The sequence below is a fragment of the Sminthopsis crassicaudata genome, chromosome 3 (assembly GCF_048593235.1).
Source record: "Sminthopsis crassicaudata isolate SCR6 chromosome 3, ASM4859323v1, whole genome shotgun sequence".
NCBI classification, from domain to species: domain Eukaryota; kingdom Metazoa; phylum Chordata; class Mammalia; order Dasyuromorphia; family Dasyuridae; genus Sminthopsis; species Sminthopsis crassicaudata.
In genome coordinates this window covers 227079697-227103618 of record NC_133619.1, presented here as the reverse complement: position 1 = coordinate 227103618, position 23922 = coordinate 227079697, and the positions used below count along the sequence as shown (strand labels likewise).

The window sequence follows — 23922 nt, the reverse complement described above, 5'->3', positions numbered from 1 at the left end:
TTTCTAAATGTCATAATTTCCACCCTGGATAACATCCCATTTTTAATATGCTGAGATTTGTTTTCTCTAGGCTTCAAGCTGTGAATTTTCAACTGCCCTCCAGCCTGCATACAGGGACTGATTGGGACACATGACACACAATCAGATGCTCTGCTGCTGTCTTCAGTTCTCACACCTCTCCTGCCTTGGACCTCACAATGTCTCTATGACCCTTCTCAGTTTGAAGCAGCTATATGAAGTTGAGATCTTCATCCTTTTTTCCCTAAATGAATTTAAGCTTAACTGCCTATGGGGGGATGAAGCAGGAGGGAACTGTTTACTATGTTGTGGTCCCTTGAAGAAACTGTATTTCCTTTTGATCTGTGATCCCTTTCAGAATCTCAGCTCCTCCTGGGAAAGGCATATTCTCCCCAGACAAGCTATCTTTCCTGGATGATTCAATTAGAAATCCTGGTCAAAAAGCACTCCTTTGATGTTTGTTAATTCCAATAGGAGATCCTGGCTGTCCTAGTTCCCACTTGGCCTGATCTGCTTGGGATGTCCCAATCTCTCCACCAAGATACTCAATATAACAGCTTCCCTCAACCAAGATCTTTGCAGATGGACTAAGCAATTTGCCAGGACCATTCTGCAAACTGAGAAAGCTCAGTGCCCAAATTCCATATTCCATAGAACTGCCACTATAGAAGTCAGTCTCTTGGTAAACTGACTTCTATCCAACAATAAACTTTCATTTTGCAAGTAATAATTAGGGAACGAGTGAATTCTTTCACTAAACCTGTGGCCAATTTAAAGGGGATTTTTTTTTAACAATTCTCTTATTGTACTAACCTCTTGATCACCAGGAATTGAGACCACTCAAACCGCATTACTACCATTCATTTTTGCTCCTAATCCTAAATCACTGTGATGTGGGGAACCCTGAAACTGTCTCTCTGACTTTGGGGGAAACCCTTGAGAAAATCTTTGAACCCTCAGAGAAGCTCTCCCCTGAGAGACGCCCCTTAAGGAATCAAGATAAATAGTTTCATTCTGTTATTCTGGAGGAGACTGGCACACTCCCATGGAAAACACCCACTACTAATTACACCCTTTATTTAGTTGGAGATTAGTCCAGAGACACTCATTCAATTGGAAAATTTCTATTCAATTCTCAAAGATTTCTGTCTGATTTCAACTCAAACTGAATCCAGTCTCTAGCCAAAGTTTCAAATTATTAAAAAAAAATTATAAAAACTTTGGGGCTCATTGTTTGCAGAGGGCCAAATGCAGGAATCATGCCAAGGAACTTCTCTCTTTGGCATAGCTGCTTTTGAGGACCCTCTGCCCGCCTCTCTCTCTCTCTCTCTCTCTCTCTCTCTCTCTCTCTCTCTCCCTCCCTTCCTCTCCCTTCCTCTCCCTCCCTCTCCCTTCCTCTCCCTCCCTCTCTTCCTCTCTCCTTCTCTCCCTCTGCTAGACTTTTACTTTTCTGTCAGGACCTTGCCACGAAGGAAGTCAGTCTTCCTAGCAAATGCTGATTTCTCAGGGCCAATAAACTTATTTTTGCAAATCTCACTTTTTGGGTTTGCAAATTTTTCTAAGAAGGACCAGCGCAGATCAGAAGGAGTTCCCACAATTCTCTGCCCTGCGGCCAAACCTTATCAACTGAGTGTTGCTGGAAGAAGTCACAAAAATCAGTCTCACTGAGTTCACTGGAAAGACATACAAACAGGACTCTTACAAGCTGAAGAGTCATCTTTTTATTCATCTCATTTAATTCCAATCATATTCCCTATTACAATTTAAAAAAATCTTTCTTTGCTATTGAAAATCTCTACTTGAATGCTGTACTCCATTCTCTGTGGATGATTTAATTTCCTAGATTGAGAATGACTTGAGTGCCCTTCTTTCCCTTCTTTCATACCTCAAAATCTTTTGTCTTCACCTATTTATTTTTCCTTTTCACTGATGTCTAAAGATGAAATAGCCTTAAGTCAAGATCAAACCTTCCACTTGTGCCTTTGATTTCATTCTCTTCCCTTCTTCACTGATCACTCATATTTAATTTTTCTTCTCTGAGTTCTTCCTCTATGACTATGGCCAAGATTTTTTAAAGCCTCTTTAGTTCCATTATCTTCTATGCTATCATTTACTCTTCCCTTTTCTTGCCAAACTATCATAAGGAGTGTTTTACATTTGCTCCCATCCAGATAGTCCTCAAATCCCTACAATCTTGCTTCTATCTCCAGTCTACTGAAACTTCTCTTTAAGGATAATAAAAATGTCTTAATTGCCAAACTCAATAGCCTTTCCTAATTCTCATCCTCTATGTTCTCTTCATAGCATCTGACCATACTTATTGTCTCTTTATATTCTTTCTTGCAACTTCTGCGACACTGCTCTCTCTTGGTATCCTGCCTCTCTGAACACTCCTTTTCCATTTTCTCTGGTTCACTTTCATCTTACTGTTTTTTAAGTATAGATTCTCAAACAAGGTGTTCGGCTCTTGGTCTTTTTATTTTCTCTACTTTTCAACAAGCTCATCCATTTCCATTGCTTCAATTATTACCTCTATGCATTTTACTTCCAACAAATAGAAGTATTCCACCCAAAATTCTCCTCTGAGCTCTAATCTTACATTTCCAACTGTTTGATAGGCATCATAACTTGGCTATCTCATCAACATTCTTGAACTCAGTAAGTTCAAAATCAAATTCTTTATCTTTCTCCCTCAAACTTGCTCTTTGTCCATGCCGGGCTTTGTAATCTTAGAGTCATCTTTGGCTCTGTTATCTTCATCATACACACATTCTCCACATACAATCAATTGCCTAAATTATATTCTAGTTCCACAATACTCTTGTACATATTCCTCATTTTCTATTCTCACTACCACCATAAATGGCACAAAAATTTTTAATAGGTGGGATTACAGATTCAAGATCAAAAAAAATCTTGATAAGTTAGAAAATGTATTTGAACCAAATAAAATGAAATGTAATTGAGGATAAATGTGGTCTTAGATTTGGTTATAACAAATAGACTCCACAGGTACAAGAGAGGAGAAGCATAATTAAAAAGTAAATTGATATTTTAAGGAACTCAGTATGAATCAAAAATATGATATGGCAGCCAAAAGTATTAATATGATCTTAAGCTGCATGGAGAGGCAAGGTCCACGACTAAGGAGATAACACTTCTCTACTTTGTTCTAGTCAGACTACATATGGAAAACTGTATTTAGTTTTGGAATTTAGATTTTATACACTGATATTTCTGAAAAGTGTTCAGAAGAGAGACTACACTGCTTGGAATATAGCAAGTACTTATAGTAAATGTTTGCTGACCAGCTAAAGAGTCTTGAAATCATGGGGAAAAAAACTTGAAAGAAGAGGGAATGCTTAATCTGGAGATTTGGACAGACATGATCACTGTCTTCAAGTATTTAAGGGAATGCCCTGTATAAGAGTCAAATCAAGAAGCATTTGTTAACCACCTATTACATGTGAAGTATTATACATTATACTAAAACAGACCCTACTCTTTTGGAACCCATAATCTAAAGAGGGAGACAACAAAACTATGTTCAAACAAGACATATATAATATATGGGGTAAATTGGAGATAATCTCAAAGGGAAGGCACTAGTACTAACGGGAGATGAGAAAGGTTTGCTGGAGAAGATAGGATTTTAGCTGGAACTTGAAATAAGTCAGGGAAACCAGGAGGTGGAGATGAAGTATTAGCTATATTCTGCTTGGCCTTAAAGAGAAAAACTAGAGGCAATGGATAGAAATTAAGAGAATTAACTGTAGGCTCAAAATCAGGAAAACTTTCTTTTTTCTTTTTTTTTTTTTTTCCTGAGGCTGGGGTTAAGTGACTTGCCCAGGGTCACACAGCTAGGAAGTATTAAGTGTCTGAGACCAAATTTGAACTGGGGTCATCCTGAATTCAAGGTTAGTGCTCTATCCACTGCACTACCTATCTGCCCCCTGGCAAACTTTCTAAAAGATAGAGCTTTCCCATGTAGTATGTGGAAGCACAATAAGGCTGAAGAATTGAAGACTTAAAAGTGGACAGTAGTGTCAAAGAAGCTAAAGAAAGAGACTATAAATAAGGAAGGGGTGTTCAACAACATCAAATGCTGCAGAAAGGTCAAGAAGGATGAAGACTGGTATTCAGTGACTTTTAAAATTAAAAGCAGAGGTTAGACTTGGGAAGGTAAGGTAAGGAGTATTTATTAAGTACCAGCTAGTAGTCTAAAATATGATCTCATTTTGTCCTCAAAACAACTCTGGAATATGGGTACTACTATTATTCTAACTGAGGCAGAAAAAAGATAACTTACTTCTATAGGGTCAAACAGCTAGTAAGAATGTGACTCAGGCTTTCCTGCCTTTAGGCCCAATGCTCTCTAGACAGTTTTGGCAGTCAACAGCATTTATTAACGACTTACTTGTATCAAATACTGCACTAAGTTTGCTGGGGATACAAAGAAAGAGGTCTCTGTTCTCAGTAAGCTCACATTTTGAGGGGATAAGTAGAAGTAAATCTCAAAAGGAAGCCCTAGTGACAGGGGAACCCTGAAACTGTCTCTCTCTCTCTGACTTTGGGGGGACCGCCTAAGAAACTCTTAGAACCTCGGAGAAGCTCTCCCCTGAGAGACCCGCCCCAGGGAATCAAGATAAAGTGGTTTCATTCAGTTATCTGGGTGGGATTGGTTAAATCCAGGACCACTCCTCAGTAGCACAGGCTAGAGATCTAGATTTCAAACTTTATTGAAGATTAGTCCAGAGATGCTCATTCAATTGGAAAATTTCTATTCAATTCAAAGATTTTGGTCTGATTTCAACTGAAACTGCCCCCAGCCTCTAGCCAAGTTTCAAATTCCTTTTAAAAGGGGCAACTTGAGGCACTTCTTTGCAGAGGGCCAAAAGCAGGACATGCCATGCCAAGGAACCTTTCTCTCTTTCCTTGGCTTAGCTGCCTTTGAGGACCCTCTGCCTGCTAAGAATAGACTCACTTCTCAGCTAGGGAGTCTAGCTGACTAGACTCTGCTAGACTTTTACTTCTTTGTCGAGACCTTGCCACTAAGGAAGTCAGCCTCCTAGCAAAAGCTGACTTCTCAGTGCTGACAAACTTCTTTTTGCCAGTTTAACTTTTCAGGTTCATTAATTCTTTTACGAAGGACCTATGCCTACCAGAAGGGGTTCCACAACTCTCTGCCCTGTGCCAAATCTCATCACTAGAAGTGGAAGTAAGAGAGCAAGATTGGGAAAAGCCTCTTGAAAAAGGCATTGGTTGAGCTGAGACTTGAAGGATGTTAGAAAAGTCAGGAAGCAAGGAAGTAAAGAGAAAGCAATCCAGGCAAGGGACACAGTTAAAAAACACCTAGCTGGAATTTAGCGTGTCCTGTCAGAAGACAGAAAGGAGACTGATGCCAGTAAATCACAAAATATGTATTGAGAAATATGAGAAGATTTAAAAAGTAGAAAAGGATCAGATTGTGAAGGGCTTTAAAAACCAGAGAGAAATCTATATTGGGTCCTGGAGGCAATAGGAAGGCACTAGAGTTTATCAAGTAGGAGATTGACATAGTTAAATCTGCTCTTTAGAAAGATAGGTCATTTTAAGACAGATCACTTTGACAGGTGTGTAGATGATGACAGGCTGTAATGGGAAGAACTTAAGGAGATCAATTAGAAGGTTTATGTAGCTGTCCAGATGATGAGGGCCTGCAGTAGGATAATGGCAGTGCAGAAGAGATGGGGGAGTATATGAGAGATGCTGTGAAGTTTAAGTATGACACAACTTAAAAATAGTTTGGATATCTCTAGAGAGTATGAGAAGAGAGTCAAGGATGACAATGAGGTTGCCAATCTAGATACCAAGTAGGATGATGGCCCCCTCAACATTAAGAGGGTATTTTGAAAGGGGGGAGGATTTGGTGGGAAAGATAATGAATTCTTTTTTAGATATGCTGAGATTGAGATGCCTTCAAGACACCCCATTAGAGATGTCTAAAAGAAGGGGAGAAAATTGGCATTTATTAAGCATCCACTATAGGTCAGAAACTTTGCTAAGTACTTTATAAATATTATTTCATTTGATATTTACAACATCCCTGAGAGATGGATGCTATTTATTTTTTCTCAGTTTATAGCAGATGAAACTGAGGCTGATTTAAGTAACACAGCTAGTAAGTTAAACTCAGGTCTTTCTGATTCCAAGCCCAGTGCTCTATCCACTGTACCATCTAACTTCTTAATTCATAAAACTAGAGCTAGAGAGAGAATGCATTTAGATCTGGGAAACATCTGCATAAAGATGATGACTCATGGGAGCTGGTGAGAACACCAACCACAAGAGAGGGAAAAGAAGACCCACGGCAATGCCTTGGGACTCCCAGGGTTAGTGGGCATAATCTGGATGAAGATCCAGCAAAGCAGACTATACAGTTTCTCTGTAATCTAACCTATGGGCCACAAACTAAAGTTGAAGGCCAAATCCTATCCATCTATCTGTCTTTAAAGCTAAGAACCCTAAATACAATAAAACTTTGTTTTACGAAAACAGGCTAAACAATTTGCTGGACAATGACAAGGTGAGAATTCAGGTTGTCTGGACAATTACAAGGTGAGAACTCAGGTTGACTTGATAGTTCTCTGGCTCAGATTCTTAAGAGGAGCAAGCTCATTGGTTGGAGTACTTCTTCCCAGAAGCCCTTGCATTATCCCACACATTATCCCAGACCCATGGTCTGTCCAACCCCTGTTTTGCATCCTTTTCTTCTCACCATTCTGCCTTACTGAGATATGGAGAGCCACTTTATCCTCTGAAAACAAAAGGAAGGTAAAAGAACATAATTGATGGCCAAAATCTTCTTCTCTATAAAGGGGTGAGATCTTCTACAAAAACAGCACATGGACAATACATATATATTGTTGTGTGTATATATTACCTCTTCTCCATGCAATTATAAGATCTTGAAGGCAAAGCTGGTTTTTGCTTTTTCTATTTCCAGTGTTGAGCATTGTGTCTGGTTCTCAGGAAAGACTAAGTAAATATTGATTGAAGTAGAATTGGAAGTTTAAGAGATTAAAACAGTTGCTATGGGGAATGTCAGAGGAAGTCAAACAGAAGTGAATAAAAGAATTACTATTCATTTCTGAGGATTCAGTTGCAGCTTGACAACATAAATTTATGATATATCTAATCAAAAGTTTCAGGAGCATTCAATTAATTCAGTAGGAGTAGAAAATAAGATTGTGGGATAACTTAGGACTGGAAATTAGTAGAATACGAATAAAAGGACAAGAAAGCAAAAGATTCAGGGTGGAAATTGTTGAAATGGTTTGTTACATGTCATGTAGCCTCTCATGCTAATTTGTTCATCTATAAAATGGGGAAGATACTTAAAACATTTAATTCATAGAACTATTGTGAGGAGAAAAAGAAAACAGACTACTTTGTAACCTTAAAGCTATATATACAGAATTTACACATTTGGCTATTATAATATTATATATTATTATTTATTAATATTGTTATTTAAGAAGTAAAATTTAGAAAATTAAGTTATCAAATAAAATATTTAATAATAATTAAATATGTTATGTATTACATAATAATATATAATACTTCAATATATTCTCATATAAATAATAATATATTTCACATATATATATATACATACATGTTGTTATTATTTACAGTATGCCTAGTCAAAGAGAACTGAGTTTCAGAAGAGCCTCTATCATCACAAAATTAGAAGAACTATGCTTTCCCAAACTTTTCCAGCTTGTTCTTTTCCCTTCTACTTTCCTGCATCAGCATTTCATTTTGCTTTTTTTTAAATGCCTTTCATCTGAGTGCTTCTAAACTTGAGTTCATGTGCAGACAATGGGAGTAGGTAATAACTCTATTTTATAGAGAGAAATTGAGACACTGTGGAGTCAAATTCCTTTTTTTACAGTGGTGAGTCAACAACAGGCTGAGAACAGAACCCAAGACTGCTTATTTCCAGATCTTTCTGTTAGTCAACCTAACTGTATGAAAGCCATAATGAATCTTTTTTCCCTTGTGTCCTACAAAGTAGGGGCCACAGAAAAACCTAGCTATAAACCGATTAGGTTTGGGTAATATTTCTTATAGTTATTTTATATCAAAAATATATGTGCAATTTCTTCACTGGGACAACAAAAGCTTCTATGATGAAACAATCATTGCTGAGGCACTTAGATGGCACAGTAGTTAGAGAACCAGATTTGGAGTCAGATAGACCCAATTTCCTCAATCTATGTGACCATGGGCAAATCATTCAATGTTTGCATCAGTTTCCTCATCTGTAAATTGAGAGTAATAATAGTATCTACCTCCCAGGATTATTGTGAAGATCAAATGAGATAAAAATTGTAAAGTACTTATTAGCATATAATAAGCATCATATAAATGTCAGCTATTATCATTAATCAGAATAGCAAAGAAAGATGCACTTCAAGGCTCAACTGATGCACTATTGCAATTACATATATGTTTGTTGAGGAATTTGATATATTAAGCCAACTGGCAAAGACAGAGGATGAACAATAAAGGTAGGACGACAATATAATTTGATGCTTGCCTAATATCCCATTCAGCTATTTTCAGATCATTGGGAACATACTGAGAGGAATAGGCTCCATCCTCCTACTCAGGAATTCAAATTGTAGATTTCTTACTGGAAGAGAAGCTGTGTCCAATGAGGGGTTCATTTCATTAAATTGAAGGGAAAAATGGGTGATTCTCATTCTGTAGACATGGAACAGGACGCCTTTTCATTTTCAGCAAATCCTCCATATAATATTGCTCCTTTTGACAAAAAGTCATTGTTTTGACTCAGAATAGATTTGATATGTAGTAGAGAAGTAGAAGTACATGTGCTTTCCCCTCACATTTTAATTTCCCCACTGTCTCTTAGCCTCAGTCTTCTCTCATTTTGATGCCTAGAATTAGAGGTCTTGATTCTGATTCTGATGGAGGCAAAACCAAAGCAAATAAAATGATAAATGTTATATGGATCCTGAAAAGTGACCAATAATCTTTTCTATTACCATTCAAAAACAGGCTGAATGCATAAAGCACAGTGTCCTTTCCTTGCAAAGTCAGTCACATGCAGAGAATTTTAAAAAAAAAATCAGTATGGATTCCTGAGGACAGAGCAGAAATGACGTCTCACAATCATGGAATATGAAGCTGGAAGATATGTAGAACTTTCTGTACATTTAACAGAAGACCTCACATACTAAAGTTAGAAACCTTAATATATGCCTACTTAGGTTTTTTCTAATTCCTCAGTAATCAGGCCAAACACTAAAATATCTTGTGTTGGATTCCGTATGGCAAAGAAATGGCAAAGAAACCATGCCTCTGCATAAATGTTTCTGAGATGAAAGAGCACGTAATAATTTCTATTATGTCTCTCCCTGTTTACTATCTCAGTTTCTAGCCCTTGCATTCAAATACATAAAGCAAATAAAACAAATTTTCTTTAATTTCAATAGATGTGTCTCGAGTGTATGTGTTCTGTAAGAATAAGGTCCAATGTGAAATTAAATTATTAATTATCAGGCAAAGTTCCTAGGAATTCCCCATAACTTTAAAAAAATTTTATCAAGTGTGCAGGATGAGCTATATTGGATACTGGGGATGTGTAGGTAGCTTTGTTCAAAGACTTGTCCTAAGAAGTCTGTTTAAATGATCAGTAACAAACACAAATCCTTAAGAGGACCTAATCCTCTCACATTTCATGTGTCCTCCAGCAATTTTGCCACTTGATGCTTCTGTTCTGCTAGGAGAGCTTTTTCCTTTACATTTGACTGAAAAATCAACTATGAAAAATTCTGCCAACACCAAGAACTTGGCCTTTTGTGGGTGAGAATAGCAGACAATTTTGAAGCTCACATTATTAGCTTTCCCCAGATCCAACTCTACCTCTTTGAAATTAGAGTGCCTTTAATCTGTGGATATGAAAATACACACATTAATAATTAATGCTTGCTCATCATCTAGCAACTCTGAGAGATGAGCATTATTTACATTTAAGGAAGAAAAAGATTTTTTAAATGTCATTTCCGAAAATCATAGTTAAAAAAACAGAGGAGGAATTACAACACTGGCCTGACTGCCAATTTGGGTTTAGAGTACTTAATCATCCTTTCATCCAGTAAACCACACACTGATTGTAAGAGAACCAGTCATTTTTCAATGCCCAAGTGGGGTTCAACATTGAGAAACAGATTACAATTACAGCATATTAAGTTTTTTTTTAATTACCTCTATCCCATGCCAGTATTACCTTACTATTACCTCTGTAGGATCTGTTTCTTTTATTCTCATTTAACAAGTAGACTAATATTATTTTAAATCTATAGTATCACAATCTACCTGTGTCCCTTTACTATGTGATCCATGACACTTGATCTCACAAATATGTTTCTCACTCCAATTCTAGTATTTCTACAGATTACTATATCTTTTCTTGGGTCTAATCTTTGGGATCCTCTCTGTGTTTCTTGCTAGCACCAAGGATAACATAAGGATTTCAATAAAAGTAATGTCATAATGGACCAAGTCCAGTCCAATCAGTCCTATATCTAATAATGACACCAAGGGATATTAGAGAAGATCATGTGGCCCTCGAAAAGTTTATCTCAACAGGTTTAGAAGCTCAATTTTCCTAGTTCATCTTAATGAAATTCTATCACACATGAATTTATCCAATCACATTTTGAACCGACATAATTTCAAAAAGCTTGAACAAGCTTTCATATTCATTGTAAATGAATTATCTTTTACTATCTCAAAGTCATGAGGGCCAAACACAGATTCTAGCAATTGGCTAACCTATTTTTTGGCTAAGAATGTTTTGGCGTAGGACTGTCTAGGGAAGACATTAAACAAGTGGGATGGGTTAAGTGGGTAGGGCTCATTACTGGCTCTAGAACCCAATTTATTGATCTTGGTAAAAGGGACATTTGGTTTCTATTTAAAAAACACCACCACCATCACCACATTTTTCTTTTGTATAAAGGAATGAAATATAAGAATCTTGTTTTGTAAATGGCTCATGAACTAGGAGAGATTGCCCCCTATATAACTTGCTATGATCATGAAAAAAGTCCAGACCAATCTGTGTTCATGAAAAGTAATGTGTTACAGTGGCTAGAGACCTGGACTTGGAGCTAAGAAGACCAGGATTCAAATCTCTGTGATCCTGGGCAAGTTATCTTACCACTTTGGGATTCAGTTCTTTTGTTATGGGAGCCACCTGCTAGTGGCTGGGGATCTAATTCTGACTAGCAGAATAGATCCCTTCTTGTGAGAGGATGATAATCATACTAGGAAACTGAGAGACAGTTGCATTTTCTAATCCCTTTCCTCTTCCCTCTGATTTATTTCATTCCCAATTCACAAGCAACATCTGCGTTAGTAAAGGCTTATTTGGAATTCCTTCAAGTGTGTTATGATTCACAACTGTGGGGGCTTTCGGAGAACCGACCTGTCCCTTCACACTTAGGCCTAGTCCTCAACATTTTCTCATCTGTAAAAGGAGTGGGTGAGCTTGATGAACTTTATAAAGTCCTTTGTAGCTCTAAATCTATGGCTGACCCTTCAATTTAAAGATAAATTAGAAGTGATACTACATATACTATTGCTACCCCCAATCAGTAAATATAATTTAATAAATATTTGTTAAGTACCTATTATGTGCCAGGTATGGGGGGAGGGAGGGAAGACATACAACTGCATAAAAGAAAATCACCATTTCATATTTGTGTACCAGGGCACTGGCTGGGGAGTTCAGGACTTATGAGCATTAGCAGAATGCTGCTGAAGAAATTCCCCAGGTGGAAGATGCTGGGGAGCCTACTTCCAGGAGAGTTGTGATGACATGTAATGGAAGTGCCTTGGAGAGCTTTAGAGCATAGGCAAACATTCTATACCTGGATCTTATCTGCTAACCATGAGGCGGTAGCGGAATGCCCGGGAGTGGCAGGTATCCAAAAGGCACTAATCACCCTCTTCCTCTCTTGGTTTGGCTTCTTCCAGGAGGACAACACCTGGGTGAGGAAAGAGATGCTATGAGGCAGTAGGCCTCCCATGAACATGGGTGCCTGGCTTTTGGTTTTTCTTTTTCTTTTTTCTTTTTTTTTTTTTTTTTTTTCATTTTAGGTGAAAGAAATCAGAGGCTATAACCCTGTATCAAAAGGTCTGTAAGGTCAGTCAGGAGAGTGGACCACTTGGAGAGGCTGGAGTTCCAGTCCAGGATGGGTTTCACAGCAAACCCAGTTTCGAGGCCTTGAGCAGCAAGTATGACTTTTAGGGACCTTTAGGGACTGCTGGAATTGAAACAAGAACCAAACCTGGTAGGGCCAGTGCTATGTAGAAACTATCAAGAGTTGGGAGCAAATGCTTCTGTTTTTGCTTTAATTTCAAAGTAAATATCCTTTTGTAACAGTTACTTAATATTGTTACTTGGAACTGGGGAGCTAATCTGTGGCTAACAGTGAGGGGAACACAGTTGGCATGGGGACTCAGGCATGTAGTCCCAAGGAGATATCTACACCACCTTGAGAATGTTTCTAGATCCTGAGGGGGAGATGTAGATGGCTGTGGTCTGACAGCTTAAGGCCACAGAATCACTTGCTCCATTTTACATATGCTTTAAATTTTACAAAGCATTAAGTAGTAATACTATTTTCCCCCTCATTTTATAGAAGAAATTGAGACTCTAAGAGGTTACACAACAAGCCCTGTGAGATAACTATTCTAAGTCCAGCATTCTTTCTAATACATCACTCAATTTAATGACTCTTGGTGCTGAATGATTCTGTTTTAAGAAGACCCCTCTTCCCAATTCCAAATATTCCAATAAGGTTTAAGTTAATTTAAATAAATTCAGGGCAGCAGATGGAGTAATGAGACTCAAATCCCAATTTAAGTATAAATTCACTGTGATTGACAAATCAGTTCCTTGTCCGTGTTTCAGTTTACATATTTGTTCGTGAAAATACAATTTAATGTCTACTTTACATGAACTGATGCTGAGTGAGAAGAGCAGAACCAGAATATTGTACATAGTAACAACATTGTGTGATGATCAGTTATGACAGGCTTAGCTCTTCTCAGCAATACAGTGATTCAAGACAAATCCAAAGGACTTGTGATAGAAAATGCCATGCACATTCAGAGAAAGAACTATGAAGTCTGAATGCAGATCGAAACATACCATTTTCATTTTTTAAAATGTTTTTTGTTTTTTCTTTCCTGTGATATTTTTCTTTAGTTTTGATTCTTCTTTCACAACAGGACTAATATGGAAATATGTTTAATACATTCTTAACATGCCTATACTGGACTGCTTGATGTCTTGGGAAGGGAGGAGGGAAAAAAGGAAGGGAGAAAAATCTCACAAAAATGAATGCTGAAAATTATCTTTACATATAATTAGAAAAAAATAAAATACTATTAAAGTATCAAAAAATTTCAGGGTCTACTAATTTCTCAGGAGTTGGGAAAAGATGAAAGTGGCCTGACAAGTGATTTAAACGACTTGGGAATAGGACTGATGAAACACAAAAGTATAATTGCATCTGACAGGCAACTTTTCCTTAGCATCTTTCAATGAAGATTTAAAAAGAAATACAGAACAATAAAACATTGGCCTGTTTAATCTTACCAGCATTTTCTCACACTCTTCCAGACCCCAAGTTGGACTCTAACTTGCCACCTCCCACATGGCCTATGCTTTCTCATTTCAATGCCTTTAATCATAGTGTAGTGGAAAGGATGGTGTCAGAATCCTAGTTTTGCTCTTTTCTGTAATCTAGAGAAAGCTATTTAACTTCTTCCTCCAGTTTTTTCATCTAAAAAATAATGGAGATGGAACTGATAACATCTGAATGAGCCCACATCTAGAATAACTGTCTTCTCCTTACTAGTCAGCATGCATTTATTAAATGTTTATTGACAGTCAACTATGCTAAGTTTTGGAGGACAAGGGACAAAGGGACAATCCCTGATCTCCAGGAGGCCATATTTTGAGCAAGGACACGTCATATACACATGGTAAACACGAAATATATACAGAATAAATATAAGGGAATTTCTTGGGAGTGGGGAAAGAATTAGGTAATGCTCAGAGATGAGTTCTGAAGGAAACTTGGGATTTTAAGAGGCAGAGGAGAGGAGGAAGCATATCCTAGGTTAGGGGATAGTCTGTACAAACCCCTGAAGATGGAAGAGAAAATGTCACATGAGAAGAGCAGGAGGAAGACAAGTTGGATTAGGCTTGAGCTCATAATGGGGAGTAATGAGAAAGAAGGTGGGAAAGGCAGACTAGAGCCAAGTTGGAAAGGGCTATTAAATGCCAAACAGAAGAGTTTGTATCTGATCCTAGTATTAAGAGGGAACCATGGAGTTCACTGAGAATGAGAATGATATGGAATATCATTCTGGCATTTATGAAGAAAAAGTCTTGGAGAGAAGACAGACATGAGGTAGGGAGTACAATTGGGAGGCCATTGCAATAGTCCAGGCAAAAGGGTATGAAGCGATGGCTATGTGATTTTTTTTTTTTAGCATGTATGTGTCCTTTACACTATTCAATCTCTACCTCGCAAGGTGGTGGTTAGGAAAACACTTTTTTAAACTTTAAAACACTAAATAACAATATTATAATATGGACTTGTGTGATTTCATTGGTGCATTGGCATATGGGGAACTCCTGCTATGGAAACTCTGTCTATAATTTAGATTTTGTTTTGAGGCAATCAGGGTAAAGTGACTTGTCCAGAGTCACATAGCTAATAAGTGCCTGAGGCCAAATTTTAACTCAGGCCCTCCTGACTTGGGGCCAATATTTTATCCACCATATAACCTAACTGCCCCTAACTTAGAATCTTAAAAAGAAATGCTTAGATTACTGCAAGATTAGCTTGCCTATACGTGTCAGAAACAACACTCAAACCTAGGTCTTCCTAACATCCACTATGATACATGTTTCTCTGGAACAAAATTAGTAATGGGAACTCAAACAATCTGCTCTCCTGAAGCTCCTGTTGAGGTTGAATAGGAAGAGAATTTATCATCATTATTAATGATAATACCTAGCATTTATATAGTGCCTACCATGTGCCAGGCACTGTGCTTTACAAATTCTATACATTCAGATTCTCACAACAAGCTTAGTAGAGGTTCTATTATTATCCCCACTTAGCAGTTGAGGCAAACAAAGGTTAAGTGACAGCCCAAGATCACACAGCCAGTAGTTCTTAGGCTGGATTTGACTTCAGGTTCTCCTATTTCCAAGTCCAGCATTCTGTCCACTGTGGCAGCCAGCAGACTTTGCTTATTAACAGCAAGCAGAATGATACTTTACAGAACAGTTAGTGGTAGTTTAAAGAGTTTACATTGAGCTCACAGGGGAAAGGGACAAATTGGAAAGAAGGACTTTTACAATACTCCTTAGGCACAGTGAGGAAATACTTCTCCAGAGGCTTCTCCCAACATATCCATTGGCACATACTGGAATTTATTGTTGAATTTGTGCCAATTGATCTATTCCAGCAATAGGACCCTGATCAGGGAAATACTGGCTAGGTCAGATCACAGTGAAGAGCCTACTGTAGTCAAAGAAGGGGAACTTCTTTTGGGCTAGAGCAGTCCCAAGGGCATTTGGGTAAGCAGATCAGAAGAACTCTGGAACTTAGACAATTTATTTGTGCAAGCTAGCCTCCTACTAGAGATTTAAGGTATCATGTAACACACTACCATCACACATATTTAATCCCAATGAATAGTAAAATATTCTGACATCAAAAATATATTCATTAAAAAAATCCCCTTGTATATCTGTGTGTACCTTTGGTGGTTCAATTTTTCTCTGTGATTGTAAATGCTTGTTGACTATTTCACTGGCTCAGCCAAAATCAATTTAATTCGATAAACATTTAAATGCCTACCCTAGCCAAGATATTATATGTGGTTCCTTTTTGGAACTTCAATAATATTTTATTTTTCAAATACATGTAAAGATAGTTTTCAACATTCATCCTTATAAGACCTTGTGTTCAAATTTTTTTTCCCTCCTTCTGTTATCTCCCCTCTCCCCAAGACAGCAAGTAGTATGAGATAGGTTAAAAATGTGTAATCCTTTTAAACATATTCTCATTATTTTTGGTTCTGCAGAGAAAAAGATATAGACCTTCAAGAAGTTTAAGTATTGATATATAAAAGAATAGAACAGGGGAGAGGAATAAATAAAAGTGATTTATAAAAGTCTGAGAAGAGATCATTTTAAACTGGGGAAGAGGAAAGGCTTCATGAAGAAATGAGTCGGATCTTTTTTTTTCTTTTTTCTTTTCTTTTTTTGGCTGAGGCAATTGGGATTAAGTGACTTGCCCAGGGTCACACAGCTAGTAAATATTTGAGGCTGGATTGAACTCAGATCTTCCTGATTCCACGATTAGCATTCTACCACTGCACCATCTCAACATCCATGTGAATACATGGAGGCAAGATTTTAGGAGAAGAGGCTAGAAGAATTATAATTAGTTGGGGAAAGCTCTACTTGATAAGAAGAGAGTTATTCTTTTCTTGTGCATAAGATTTTTTTTTTTTTTTTTACACTAGGTTTAGCTGTTAATAGTACCTGGAAAAATTAGTTAAATGGCCTTTTAAAGGGTTACCATCCTGATCTCACAAGAGTTGTCTGTGTTTTTCCTGGGGCAAAAGGCACTGATTGGCACCTATTGTTGTGTCAGCTCTGCTTGTGGTAAGGCCACACCAAGGAAAGGAGTTAGATCAGGCCATTCGTAAGGCTCCAGAGACAAAAATTCAGCATCCAATTCTACAGCCTTTTTGGGGATTCTTGTTTTTTTTTTTTTTTTTTTTTTTTTTTTGACAGGACTCAGGGGGGCTGATTCATTCACTGAAGTCTTTCTAGAAAAGTTATATGACTGCCTGTCAGAAACACTGTCAGAGATTCTTATCTATATACAGGGTTGAGGTGGGGAAGATTTCTGGAGTTCTTTCTAAAGCAGAGAGACTTAAGTTAGTACTGATAATCAGACGTTTTCTTACAATCAAGCTGTTCCAAATTGGAATGGGCTGCCTCTATGGGGAGTGAGGTCTCATCACGCAAGGGCTTCCAATGATGGTTGTAAGATTATAAATCAAGGACATTGTGGAAGGCATTCTTGTTCAAATATGTTTAACCTGATGCTTTCTAATGTATCTTCTAGCTTGGTAATTCTTTGAAAGAAGATTTAACCATCACATTCAGGATTGAATTGATCTGAGCTACCAGGAGTGTTCTAGACCTTTAAGGTCAGACTGACAGGATTTGATCTTTCAGAATAATCAAACTTTTAAGAAGCAGTTTAGGAATGCTGAGGGGGCTAATGTAGGTATAAAGTACTCTACAGCAAGAGATTCCTAAAATATGTTGTTAAAGAAATTAGTAGAACAATCACAGGCCTTGAGCCCCAATAAGCCCCAAATAAATGAGTGATTATTAGTAAATAAGAACTTCAATGCTACTCCTGACCCTAAGACTTGGACAGACAGAGAAGAAAAATGCCTCTGGCTCTTTTCGCAGTAGATAGTCTTAACTATTTCTTTCTCTATCAGGACCAAAGGAAATCCATACACAAATTCCCATAGTAAAAAAGTTCTACATGGAAAACAAAGGAATCCTATCCAATATATAAGGTCACTAACAACATAGGACTCAATATTCATTTTATGTAAGAGGAATTTGGAAGGGGAATCTATCTCTGTCATGCCTTCATTCACTACTTTCACTTAAAAAAAAAAAAAAAAAGCTGCATTACTGCCTTTAATTCCATTATAGTCATTTCTGTAAATAACCTGTTCTGGATAATTGAACCTTCTTTAATAACAAAGAAAAACAATTCAACAGACATCTGCTAGAATGACTGGGTCTGACAATAGATACAGCATTCTGTCTTCAAATTAACTTCTGATCTTATAGCATTCTACCTACTTGAAGTTGCAAACATATCTAAGAATTGGATCTACTTATGTAGCAATTTTCTTTTCCAATCCTCTTCCCACACCCATTATAAATATAAATCATCCTTCCTCTTCTGATATATCAAATCCCTTATTTTCCAAGTTGGTACCTTTTCCTCTGTCTTACTGATAACCTTCACAAGTCAGGAGTTGTATGAAAGCTTGTGAAAGGAATAGGCAAGTATGGTTTACAAAATAAAAAAAGAAAGAAATTTCTTTTTTTTCCCCTCAATTTTGGATATGATCATATTTATTAATTTTTGCATACTATGGTCAAAATAATGTTTTGAATAGATTGAATATTTTATTTTACTTGACCTAATTTTATGTACATGAGAAAAATTGATTCTTTTCTATGCATGAAACATCCATATTAGAGGATTCTACTTATAATAAGTATTCTTCAATTCAAATTTTCTTACCCTTAGTGGTCATTCCCAATTCTCTTCAGTCCTACACTATTTGAGCCTCTCCTACTCTCACCATACCTTTTTGTTGTGACTTCTAGAGTCTTCTGTTTCACCATGAATAAATTCCCTTTTCTGGACTTATTTGACATGTCTTTATGTCATTGCAATAATGAAAACATAACATTCCTGTCATATTTTATTGATGTCCAATCTGCTCTCATTCCTTGTATCTCTAGGCCAAGGATCCATTACAAGCTTTTAAATGCCCATTTCTGGAAAGCAAGGACTTCAATTCTTATGTCTTTACTGCCAACTTGTCCCAAGATCTTTTTCAGAGAACTATATAAAATCTTGAGCCTGATAGAGATTTTTGAGATCAGCTGTCATGAACCCCTCCTCCACTTGACAACTGAGGAAACAAAGCCCTGAAGAGATGAAGTGACTGCAGGGGGGGAAACCAGACCTAGGTGTCTTTCCATGATGTGACCTTGCTTCCTACTCATGCCTCTGCAGGTGTTCTATAAAGGGAAGTAAAGGGAGTTCTGAATTACCTCCCTATAGACCTCCTGGAAAAGAAAAATAATAGGAACAGAGACAGGAGATTTCTGTTTATTTGACTCTAGGTATAAAATGAGATCTCTTAGTTTTTGTTCCAGCCAGAAGTGAATCTGAATTATTTGATTTATTTGTCTAACCCTGAGAAAACCAGGTGCAGACCCATCATCAATTATTTTATCCAGTTTTGTTATTATGGAAATGAAACATTTATACAGTATCACAAAAGGATTCAGGGTTGATCTGTGGCCACAGGAAAGAATGAAGGTCATTGGTCACTTTTTTCTCCCTTCTGAGAAGATGTCAACAATTGGCTCACATTTTTCCAATTTTCTGTCTCCTGCCATAAAATTCTGCAATATTAATATCAGGTTCTTCAAACCCTAAGATTCTTTTGTCATCATAGGCTCATGCAGGTGTAAGAAGGTATAACAAGAGGACAAGTGAGAGCAGGGCAGCTTAGCATGGCCCTACAATCAGGACACTGCCCCTGTAGAAGTGAGATGGCCTTTTTAGAGTTCACTTTGTGTGCTGAAAGAAGAATCATTCAGAATTATCAGGACAACCTGAAGGAAAAAGGCCAGGTATGAACCTTAAGTAGGTACACTTAAGCAGGCCAAAGGCCTAGATCAGGAAGCAACACATGAATGGAACATAGACTAAATATTCACTGGGATTTATGTGGGGTCCAGGATTCTAACTAGACAGGAAGCGAGTCCTAAGAGGATGTCTATAAAAAGAGTCTCATTCCCCCAAAGGTAGGTAACTGGGGACAAAAAACAGCTGGCAGGTGTATAGGTCCTCTTCAGAGTAAGAAAGAGAAGCACATGTAAACTGGTGACCAAATACAGGTAGAAATCATATACTTTGTGAGAATACTTAAAATTCTAAAACCTTCCCAAACTCTTATTGCATTAACCCTTATCTGTCACATCTCAATAACTTTTACCTCATCACCAAAAGGTACTACTCTACTTTCAGAATCTTTAATTCAATATTATGCCTCCCCCCTCCAAAAAAAGCCCCCCCAAAACAAACAAACCCTCTCCACCTTCACCTGAAGCCACAACTGCTTTACCTGTCTTTTTTCTTACACATATAATGAATTTTCTTTCTGTGCTCACTGGGACCTATAATTGTTCAGTTCCTCTTATTTCACTTGTTCCATTAGTCCATCTTTCTAGATTCACAAGACTATCTAACTCTGACAACATGATAAGCTAATTCACTGTTGCTGCTCTCATTAAATTACTTTGATTAGACCTTTTAAATCAAATCCCCAACAATGAATTGCCATCTCCACTCACCTCCAAATACACTACAGTCAGTTCTGTTATAACTTCTTAAAAAGTCCTTGCTATGCAAAATAGCACAATAAAAACCATAGAGTTTATGGGGAAAAATGGGGTTAGGGGCACAATGCTCACAAATTTCATCATGATTTTTAAAAAATCTTAATTTTTAAAATAGTAGTTTTTATTAGCATTTTTTTCTTTTCTTTCTTCCCCCCCTCCCCCCCCAGGCTGGGGTTGAGTGACTTGCCCAGGGTCATACAGCTAGGAAGTGTTAAGTGTCTGAGACCACATTTGAACTCAGGTCCTCCTGAATTCAAGGCTGGCGCTCTATCCACTGCGCCACCTTGCTGCCCTCTTTTATTAGCATTTAATAGTAGTTTTATACTTGTTAATAGTTGGAATACAGCTTCTGCAGTCCCAGCTTACTGCTTATCCTCACCATGGCCAGAGCTGACAAAAATCTTCTGCTAGTTGGACAGGTCATACATAACTCTGGAAGTTGGGATTAGAGGCTATGATAGAAAGTGGGGAAGAATATGGGGGATGAACCAGCTTTCTCTTCAATAACTCTGACTGCACTAGAAGATAAGACAAAGAGCTCAAGTTTGTTTGTGGAAATAAATGTCAGAAGGATTTCAGTTTGTGAATTATTGTGAAGTGGTGCAATTTTCTGTATATTTGCTATTTCTTGCAGAAGAAATTGAGTATCAGCAAATTCAAATTTAAATTATACGCAAAATGTTTATTAATCAATTGTGTTAGAACAAATTTGAATTTTCCAAGAGAAGCATTATAGAAGAACTGACTGTATTTGTTCCCTGGGCATGAACAGTGGTGGAAAGAAGATGCAGAACTATGCAGACAAGATCCATTACAAATTCAAGCTGTCAAATATCAACTTGTACTTATCCCCTATTTAACAATCCCTTTATTAACCTCCTACATGTTTAAAAACTCTTTTCATAATGACTGCTTTAGATTTACTCAAGACTACTATCCCATCTTTCCTCACTGTTGATTATTTCTTTATTATGTGACTGGGATCAAACAAAATGAGATTTCTTATTTTCATCTTAACATACCTATCATTACATGCATTTCTTCTTCCTTGCAGCTAGTCTTAAAGAAAGAGGTAGTCTTTTTCCTCTGGGAAGCTAACCCCTTCATCCATGTCCTAAATATCATCCCTTCTTGCCCCTTGAGGCAATGAAACTTGATTCCATGCTTATCTCTTCTCTCTAGCATCTTCAATCTCTTCACAGCTTACTTTGTCCTTCAATTCAAATAAGAAATATTTATTAATTGATTACTATATGCAAAATGTTAAGAATACAAAGATAAAATACACAGACCTTGTCCTCGAAAAGCTTATAATCTAGTTGCATATATACATACACATATTTACAGAGAGTGATGATATAAGGAAGAATATAATAGACTCAAAACATGTTGTCTAGACCTTTACAATGAGAAATCTGTAGAAGAAGAAATGTTCATTTGGGTCACAGACACCTGGAAGAATTAATATCTGAGGTGGGCTTTGAAGAAAGGAAAAGATCTCAAGGAAAAGAGAATGGTGTGAGTTTTGGGAGGAGGGAATTAATGGAGAATTGGCTAACAGCATGAGGAAAGGCAAGATGAGAAGACAGAACATGAATGGGGGGCATTTAGTCAGCCAATTTGGCTGGAACAAAGTACATGAAGAAGAAATAGTGATGCTTAAGTCTGGAAAGGTAGGTTGGAGCCTTGACTGATAGGAGACAGAATTCTCTTTTACCTTTATATGTGCTATCTCCCAAACTTAAAAAAGATTTCGGTTCCTATCTCTATCACTTCCAAGAATAAAAAGGATCTCACCTTTGATCTCCTTGGCCAAATCCAATGGCCGCCAAATCCTTTTGAACTACTCTGTAGTAGTTGATATTGCTTACCACTCTTTATTCAGGAAATTTTCTCTCTTGATTTCCATGACACTGCTCCATCTACTGTTTCCTCCAAGAAGCCTACTCTGATAATGCTAGCTCTTTTCTAAACTATTTTTACACTTAACTGTTTAATACCATATATATTATCTTATATCTGTAATGTTCAATTATAATTTAGTATTTTTATACCAATAAGTATATATGCATAAAATGTAAATACACACATATATAAATGCTATTTTGTTCACTAGCCAATTTATTCTCTTTTCTTCAACTAAAGTTCACGGTGGGCAGGGACTAACATGTATCTTCTGTATGCCATATTGCATAGTACCAGTTCAAAGCAGGGGTTCAATAAGAAGGCCCTATGATCAAATATACAAATTTGTATGAATAATTCACAAGTTTGGGTATCTCTAGACTTAATGCAACAGAGATTTAATGCTCAGCCCTACTACCTCCCTCCTCCCCCTGTATTCTGCCATTTCTGAGGCCAGTACAGAACAGTACATTTAAGGGCAGGGAAGAATGCCAAGAACTGGAAGGTATATCAAAAGAATACCAAAATGAAATCAATTTCTATCTTGGGAGCTTCTGGACTATTCCCATCTAAAAAATCAGAGCAGAGAATAATTCCAAATTGCTGATAACTTGAGGAGATCAACAGGGATTCTGTGGGCTGGTGCCAAAAATCAGGTGCCTGAAAAAACGTCTGACTTTGCAGTAAACATAAAACCACAACAGATACAGATTTGATGAAGAACTCTACACATGGGAATGGCTATTTAGTTTCACACAGCCTTCCAAGCCCTGCCCTTTTACATATACTCATTAACCTAACTGGTCTCACTGACTCAGACACCCATGATTTTATTTCTTGCCAGTCAGCAAACATTTTAGATCAGTAATTCCCCTGGGGCTGGGTGAATCTTGCCTGGTAATCAGTCTACTGTAAGCTGCCATCACAAACAAATCCACAAAGCTACTCACCAATAAGCACACGAAGCAGAGGAGGCCTTTGCACCAGCCTAAACAAAGAGTGTTTGGGTAGTCAGATCAGTTTAGAAGACAAGACAGATACAGCTTAGAAAACATTTACGGCAGCACAAGCAGAGCTGCATGACAGCCCATATGTTCTGTATGCTCCAAGCCCTGGATCCCGAAAATGATGCCAGAAATGTATTCCCCTGTACTCTGGATTAAACAATCCAAGTGGACATTCAGACATATGTCTAGGAGGCTAGCCAATCAAGGTAGTACATATGGCAGTGGGGGTGGAGAAAAATTATTTAAGGGTAAATAGAATGATCTCTGCTATACCAGTGGCAAAAGGACTATCATTGGTCTTGTCCTTTAATAATGCTATGATTGCAAAGCTGATATACTTGGATAGTCAGGAGGAAGGTATTAATCTAGCCCTTTATAGATATCATGGTTGTGAACAATAAGAATGTATTTTATTTTGTTTTGTTTTGTTTTTTTACCTCCTCTTGCACTTGTATAAAAATGGCGCCAGTGGTCACAAAGGATATGGCAGGGTTCAGCATTAGCAGGCAGTGCCAGAAATTCTAAGTAGATTAACACATGGCAAAAAATTTGAGGCAGGCCAAGGCTAGATTTTTGGTTTAGATGGGATGGCTTTAAAAATGAAAAACAAAAACAAAATGAAATCTTGAAATA

At 37.4% G+C, this 23922-nt stretch overlaps 1 protein-coding gene across 4 annotated transcripts in view; it reads right to left on the bottom strand.

Annotated features, from left to right (window-relative positions):
* Nucleotides 1-23922, bottom strand: part of MAPRE3 (microtubule associated protein RP/EB family member 3) — an 83495-nt gene that overhangs the window by 48150 nt on the left and 11423 nt on the right. Inside the window, exon 2 of one of the 4 annotated variants that reach the window (XM_074300137.1) lies at nt 11964-12080. The exons of the other annotated variants lie outside the window; for them this stretch is intronic. The gene's annotated coding sequence lies outside the window, so the exon portion shown is untranslated. The remainder of the gene's footprint in view (nt 1-11963; nt 12081-23922) is intronic. 4 annotated transcript variants of the gene reach the window in all.